Raw genomic sequence first — 8,220 nt, 5'->3', positions numbered from 1 at the left:
GCCCGAGCCAGATACATATCAAGACTCCTTCAGCCCATAAGATATGCACTCGTCATCTTTCCAGTGGACTTCCACTGATCCACCAGATCTTCTACCTGGGCTGCTTTCTTGTTCGTCAAACTAAATGTTTGAATCTCTCAAAAAAAAAACTAAATGTTGGAATCTCTCAAAAAAAAAAAACGAAATGTTGGAGAACAGAAGTATGTCCTTTTACTCCTACGCTTTCTTCACGAGCCTTCACCTCTCGTATAGTGGCTCCTAGCTCGCTAGTAGTCAGTAGCATGTAGTAGCGTCCACTGAAGAAAAAAAAAAACTCACTAGTAGCTAGCTCGGCACGAGACATTCAGTTTTGGAGGTAATGATTTCGAACAATAACAGCTAACACAAAGACATTAATGTTAATAATATAAACATGAATGGGGATGTAGCTCAAATGGTAGAGCGCTCGCTTTGCATGCGAGAGGCACGGGGTTCGATCCCCCGCATCTCCATATTATAATTTTATGTTATCATTTTGATTTTTTCTCCTATACTGTCAAAAAATAAGTCTGCTGAATTCTAAGGCAGGTTAGGGTATTTTCTACATTCTAAAATAGATTTATTTTGATTTTTTCTCCTATACTGTCAAAAAAAAAGTCTGCTGAATTCTAAGGCACGTTAGGGTATTTTCTACATTCTAAAATAGATTTCACAGTTCTTAATTTGTATGAGCACATCCTAAAGATTAGGTTGCTAACTATGAGTTTCTCCTATACTGTCAAAAAAAAAGTCTGCTGAATTCTAAGGCACGTTAGGGTATTTTCTACATTCTAAAATAGATTTCACAGTTCTCCATATTATAATTTTATGTTATCATTTTGATTTTTTCTCCTATACTGTCAAAAAAAAAGTCTGCTGAATTCTAAGGCACGTTAGGGTATTTTCTACATTCTAAAATAGATTTCACAGTTCTTAATGTGTATGAGCACATCCTAAAGATTAGGTTGCTAACTATGAGTTTCGTCCTGATTTGGGCGTATCGCCATCTTTTACTTTTCAGATGGTCGGTGGCGCCATAAACTTGATAACCAGCACCACGGAATCAAGAAATTAAACTAAATAGAATTTTAAAACAATCTTATTCGAGCACACTCCTCTTTTCCTCTCTCTTTCGAATGTCTAATCTCTGACTTAAGTCCATAACTTCCTTTAATATAGCTCATGTTGCTCTCTCTCTTCTCTAAATTGGTTCATCCATAACCATTTTTAATTAGCACAAACACCCTCTGAATAAAAAACACGCTTTAAGAAATGAGATGCACGTTGACGATGGGTTTCATTTCGACCATCAGTATTGAGTTTTAGGAAATGTATTTTCTTCTCCTCTATTTCCGAATAAAATAAGGTCTAGGTGAGGTTGAAGTTTGGGTTGTTTTCTCTCTCCTCACTTTTCCCTAACCTCTTATAATCAACACAATAATGTTTTGTTTCAAAATAATCTTATAAAGAAAAAGAAGGATGTCGATGATGGGGCTCCATTCTGACCACCTGAACCGTATTTCGTCAATTGTATCTTCTCAAATCCGCGTTCAGAGCTTGTTTAGACGAATTTCCTCACATTCGTCGAATGAAAAAGAAGGATGTCGACCATTCGAAACAACCTTTCAGGAGTTGCGAGTGGGGATATATTATCCCTCGAACCGCTCACATGATCTAGTGTTGTACGTGTAACATATCCACGGTATCCATGGTAGGTTGGTTGGAGCTATGGTCTTCTGTTTTCTCTCTTTCTTTTTGGTTGCTTGTTGTACGACAGACCACAAGCACAATCATAAGAACTCCTACCGAGTACAAGCACAAGTTTCACAAGCAGTGCAAGCAACAAAACTCAATTAACTTGCAAGCAAGAAAAATTCAATTAACTTGCAAGTAAGAACACCACAAGCACCAAAATTCAGTTTATTTACTGCATAATCAATATACTGCACAAGAAAAAGAATTGAGCAATCCAATAGTTTCTTCAATACTCCATCAGAAGGAAAAATATGGAGTACTCCATCACACAAATATTGACAAACATTGATATATAATCAGAACAAGTCTTGCAAGCAATACAAGCATAGCCATGACACACCGAAAATAATTTTTCACTTGCAATGTTCACATAGCTTATCCATATTATTTGTTAGCCCCATGCTTGTTTAATATTTACTTCAGGTTTCACATTATTTGGCTGACCATGCTTGGACAAATATTTCTTATATTTTCTTCAATTTTTATCCCATGGAGTAAAACTGAGATGTACATGGTGACTATTCAAAAAGAAAAATGGAAGGACAACAAGTATCTAGGGTAAGATCCCCTATTAAGAGCGCAAACAATTCAAAATCAGCAACTCTGCCACTCTTGATGCACACCAAATTGAGATAATGATAGAAATTAGTCCATCAAGATTACTCCAGGCTGGGGTTTCTAAAATCCCTAGCATTGTTCCACATTGAACATAGTAGAATAAAGGAGCATGAATAAACAAGCACCTATCAGGCTAGGAGACATAGTGTTGAAGGCGAGGCCGTATCAAGCGACGACGCAGGTCTGGATGACGGTGTTCTCCTGCTTGCTGAAGGATCCCCCCCCCCCCCCCCCCCCCCGTGAGGTTGAGCTTGTGCTGATGAGGCTTGTCACTCCCCATGATGGAGCGATGGAAGACGCCGATGCTGTCTCAAGCGTATGCGTTGGTCCGCTGCTCTAGATCGATGTTGTGCCAGCAACGTAGATCGAGCGGCTCTATCGCCCAACATCTCATCGCCGCCGCATAAAAATGTCACATTTGACCTCCAACTTTCTAGCGCACACAGGGTGTGTGAGAGGTGCAAGAGGAAAGAGGGTGGTGTGGAGCGGTGAGGAAGAGGGCGGTGAGGAAGAGGGCGGTGAGGAAGATCCAGAGCCAGAGGGAGAGGGCGGTGACAAGAGGGAGTGGAGGGGAATGAGTCCGCGCAAGCAAGCGTACGCGAGTGAGTGGTGGGGATAATTTTGGAAAGGCGAAAAAATCCGTAACGTGGCAAAAGTTATACTAATAAAGCTTATACGTCTTATATTTTAACGCGAAGAGAATATATAATAATGTTAGCGTGTACATATAGCTATAGTTAGTTGTATTTGTCTTGTACTCTAATTGTAATTGTACCCTAACTCTTGACCTTTGGCCCAATATATAAACATATGAACCCCACGTATTACACGTGAGAGGTTTCCCCCAAAACCCTTCTATATGGTATCAGATAGGTTTAGATCATAAACCCTAAAAGTTGCCGACGCAGCCTAGTCCATCTAGCGCCGCCGCCGCTCTCCTCCGCTGCCACGATGACATCCCTGATCAGCTCGACTCCACCTCGGGCACCCTCGTCTCCCTCCCCGCCTGCTCCCTTCCCGCTGGCGGCGTGATGCGCAGCAATGAGCCCATCGTCCTCTCCCTCTACGCCTCCAACTACACCAAATGGAGCATCTACATGAAAGCCTCCATCAGGTGCGCCGGTCTCATCGGCCACATCGACGGCACCACCGCCGCCAACCCCGCCGATCCGACGTGGTCATCCAACGACTACGCCGTCCTCAACTACCTCCACTCCGGGATCAACGAGGATGTAGCCGACATGGTCCTCTCCCATGACCAGATGGCGCGCCAGCTTTGGCTCTCCCTCCTCGAGCTCTTCTCCGCCAACAAGGCCAGCAAAGCAATCTACCTCGACAACGACTTCCGTCAGCTGGTCCAGGGCGCCTCCTCGATCAACGAGTAATGTCGCTGGCAGAAGCATCTCTCTGATGCCCTCGCCGACAATGACTCTCTGGTCTCCAACCGCGCGCTCGTCCTCAACACCCTGTGCGGGCTCGGGCCTCAGTGCTCCTCGGCCGCCACCGTCATCTCCATGACGGAGCCGCTTCCCACCTTCGTTAGGGCGCGGAGCATGCTCCTCATGGAGAAGGTGCAGCAGGCCAACGCCGCCTCCAACGCGGTGTCGACCGCCCTCGTCGCCCAGGCTCGTCCCCCCGCACCTCCGTGCACTGGCACGGACTGCCGCGATGACTCCACCTCCACCGGCTCGGGCAAACCCTTCACCAAGTAGAAGAAGAACAAGCCCCGGAACGGCGGCGGTTCCACCACCCAACGCCCCACGACGCCTGCCCCTCGGGCCCATGGTTGTGTTTTTTGCCTGGAAACGGGCAGTGCCGTGCCCCTGGCATCCTCGGTCCGCGTCCCGCGGCCCCTCTGGCATGCCACACCACTGCGGCGCCGCTCTTCCAGTCGGCTCCACCATCGTCCTCTACAACAACATGGGACAACTCGGCGCTCATCGCGGCGCTGAACAGCCTCGCCCTTCAACAGGGCGGCTAGGTCATGGACTCGGGGGCCTCCTCGCACATGACCAATGATGATGGTAATTTCTCTAGCTCGGTACCCTCTCGCCTCCACACTTTGTTACCGTAGGCAACGGCAATAATATTCCTATTGTGTCTTCCGGTCATGTCACTTTTTTCCTCTCCCACCAGCCACCCGTTCAAACTCAACAATGTTCTTCATGTTCCTCGTCTTATTCGTAATTTGCTTTCCATTCGCAAATTTACTCGCGATAATGCTTGCACTATTGAGTTCGACGCCTTTGGTTTCTCTTTGAAGGACCTGAAGACCCATCGTGTGATTCTTCGTTGCAATAGTGACGGAGATCTCTACACTTTCCCTGGTACCGTCTTCCACCACCATAGTCGCCACCGCCATGCGCCTACCGCTGCCCTGCTGGTCACCGCCCCTGAAGATCTCTGGCATCAGCGTTTTGGTCACCCTGGACACGATGCTATGTCCTCTCTTCGGCGTTTAGAGTTTATCAAGTGTAATAAAGTGTGCCGCCCATCTATTTGCCACGCTTGCCAGCTCGGCAAACATGTGCAGTTGTCGTTTAGTTCGTCTACTACATAGTCTAGTGCTATTTTGGATTTGATTCATTGTGATTTGTGGACATATCCAATTATTAGTAATTATGGTTTTCGATATTACCTTGTGATTGTCGGTGCTGCCATCACTCGCAACAAATCTGATGTTGCCATCACTCTTGTGAATTTTTTGCGTACGCTTGTACTCAATTCAACAACACTATTCGTTCTCTTCAAACAGACAACGGCACCGAGTTCATCAACTATACCGTTAATACACTTCTAAACTCTAGCGGTACCATGCTCTGTCTTTCGTGTCCTTACACGTCGCAGCAAAATGGCAAGGCTGAGCGCGCCATCCGCACAATCAATGATACTATGCGCACCATAATGTGTCATGCTCATGCTCCCTCATAGTTTTGGGTTGAAGCGCTAGCCACCCCCACTTATCTACTTAACCGGCGTCCTATTACCGCGATCAAGTCGGGGATTCCTTACACCCTCCTCCATGGTCGGTCACCTCCCTATGATCGACTACGGGTCTTCGGTTGTCTTTGTTACCCTAATGTGACGTCTACCACCAAACACAAAAGGAGTCCTCGTTCTCTTCCTTGTGTTTTCCTTGGTTATCCGTCTAATCATCGGGGGTACCGATGCTATGATCCGTCTACAGGAAAAGTGCTAATCCCGCGACATCATGTCTTTGATGAGACTATTTTTCCGTTTCAAATTGTTGTAGTGGCTCCTACGACACAGCAGGTGCCGCCACATCGGCTCGACTTCCTCTTCACCGACCTGGACATGCCACTCGCGGGACAGGCTACCGCTGCCGCCTGCGCTCCTACCGCGAGCTCTGCCGCGAGCCCTACCGCGGCCTCACGGCAGGCTGCCCCTGCCGCTCGGCAGGTTGTCACCGCTGCCCGGCAGGCTGCCGCGGACCCTTCCTCTGCCGTGCGGTAGACCTCCTCCATGACCTCGTCATCGACCCCTGCCGCACCCTCTGTAGCTGCTCATGTGGTCAAAATCAGAAGGTCTGGGCGTGTTAGTCGCCCGAAGGACAGACTCAATCTCCATGTCTCTGACACGACTGTTGCACCTGTGCCAACTACTTACCGTCAAGCCATGCAGGACCACAACTGGCGGTCGGCCATGGCTGATGAGCATCAGGCCCTCCTCGACAACAACACATGGTCTCTTGTACCTCGCCCTCCTGGTGCCAACATTGTCACCGGCAAGTGGATCTTTGGGCATAAGTTTCACTCAGATGGCACTCTCGCGCGGTACAAAGCTCGATGGGTGGTTCGTGGTCATTCCCAGCATCCTGGAATTGACTACAATGAGACGTTCAGTCCTATTGTCAAGCCTGCTACCATCCGGTTGGTTCTCACCATCCCTGTCTCTAGCTCATGGCCTATACGTCAGCTTGATGTCAAGAATGCTTTCTCAACGGCAAACTTGATGAAGTGGTTTATTGCCAGCAGCCTCCTGGTTTTGTTGATAAAGCCCGTCCTGATCACGTGTGTCGCCTACACAAGTCCTTGTATGGATTAAAGCAGGCCCCCCGAGCGTGGTATCAACGGTTTGCTACTCATCTCGTGACGCTCGGATTTGTTGCTTCTGCCACTGTCGTTGCCTATTCGGTGGTGCTGCAGAGGAGGGATCCTCATGGAGGGGAGAAGAAGTAGGGGCCATAGGGCGGAGAGTCCTCGGGACGATGGTACGTGATTTACCCAGCTTCGGAACACCTGCTCGAAGACAGGGCCTACTGCTGCTTGTCTGGAATTATCTAGGCGCTTTCGCGTTGTTACAATGAGTTGTGGTTGTCTCGTTTCTAGCTCGAGATCCGCCTCTAGGGCTCCCGGGATCTGGCTTATATAGGCGCCCGAATCTAGGGTTTCTATGGAGAGTCCTACCCGGAATACAAGTTGCCTAACTATTACATTGCTGTGTACGTGATGTCTACGTTCCCCCTCCTTTCCTGTAGACAGTGTTGGGCCTCCAAGAGCAGAGGTTTGTAGAACAGCAGCAAGTTTTCCCTTAAGTGGATACCCAAGGTTTATCGAACTCAGGGAGGAAGAGGTCAAAGATATCCCTCTCATGCAACCCTGCAACCACAAAGCAAGAAGTCTCTTGTGTCCCCAACACACCTAATAGGTGCACTAGTTCGGCGAAGAGATAGTGAAATACAGGTGGTATGAATATGTATGAGCAGTAGCAACGGTGCCAGAAAATAGCTTGATGGTGTGTAGTTGATGGTGGTAGAATTGCAGCAGTAGTAACGCAAAGAAACAAGTAAACAAGCAGCGGTGATAGCAGTATTTAGGAACAAGGCCTAGGGATTACACTTTCACTAGTGGACACTCTCAACATTGATCACATAACAGAATAGATAAATGCATACTCTACACTTTTGTTGGATGATGAACGCATTGCGTAGGATTACACGAACCCTCAATGCCGGAGTTAACAAGCTCCACAATTTGTTCATATTTAGTAACCTTATAGTGTAAGATAGATCAAAAGACTAAACCAAGTACTAACATAGCATGCACACTATCGCCTTCATGCATATGTAGGAGGAATAGATCACATCAATACCATCATAGTAATAATTATCTCCACAATCTACAAGAGATCATGATCATAGCCTACGACAAGAACCACACGGTGCACACACTAGTCACCTTTACACACGTGCAGGAGGAATAGAACTACTTTAATAACATCACTAGAGTAGCACATAGATAAATTGTGATACAAAACTCATATGAATCTCAATCATGTAAAGCAGCTCATGAGATTATTGTATTGAGGTACATGGGAGAGAGATGAACCACATAGCTACAGCGAAGCCCTCAGCCTCGGGGGTGAATTACTCCCTCCTCATCATGGGGGCAGCGATGGCGGTGAAGATGGCGGTGAAGACGGCGGTGGAGATGGCTCCGGGGGCAATTCCCCGTCCGGCAGGGTGCCGGAACAGAGAGTTCTGTCCCCCGAATTGGAGTTTCGCGATGGCGGCGGCGCCCGGAGTCTTTACGGAGTTTCGTCAATTGGTGTCGAGGTGTTAGGTCACGACGGCTTAAATAGGCGAAGAATCGGAGTCGGAGGGGGCCTGGGCTGGCCACACCATAGGGGGGCGCGCCCCCCCCTTGGGCCGCGCCACCCTAGGGTGTGGGGCCCCCCTGGCACTCCTCCGACTCTCCTTCGGTGTTCTGGAGCCTTCCGGGAAAAATAGGAGGTTTGGCGTTGATTTCGTCCAATTCCGAGAATATTGCCCGAACAGCCTTTACGGAACCAAAAACAGCAGAAAACAGC

The 8,220-nt window shown here is 47.9% G+C and overlaps 1 non-coding gene across 1 annotated transcript; it reads left to right on the top strand.

Annotated features, from left to right (window-relative positions):
* Positions 1 to 418: 418 nt before the first annotated feature.
* Positions 419 to 491, top strand: TRNAA-UGC (transfer RNA alanine (anticodon UGC)). Its single transcript has one exon. It is a non-coding gene; the product is annotated as a tRNA-Ala (tRNA).
* Positions 492 to 8,220: the final 7,729 nt, after the last annotated feature.

Source organism: Lolium perenne, chromosome 2, assembly GCF_019359855.2.
Source record: "Lolium perenne isolate Kyuss_39 chromosome 2, Kyuss_2.0, whole genome shotgun sequence".
NCBI classification, from domain to species: Eukaryota; Viridiplantae; Streptophyta; class Magnoliopsida; order Poales; family Poaceae; genus Lolium; species Lolium perenne.
The sequence above is the reverse complement of the archived record's forward strand: the minus strand, read 5'-3'. Positions and strand labels throughout refer to the sequence as shown.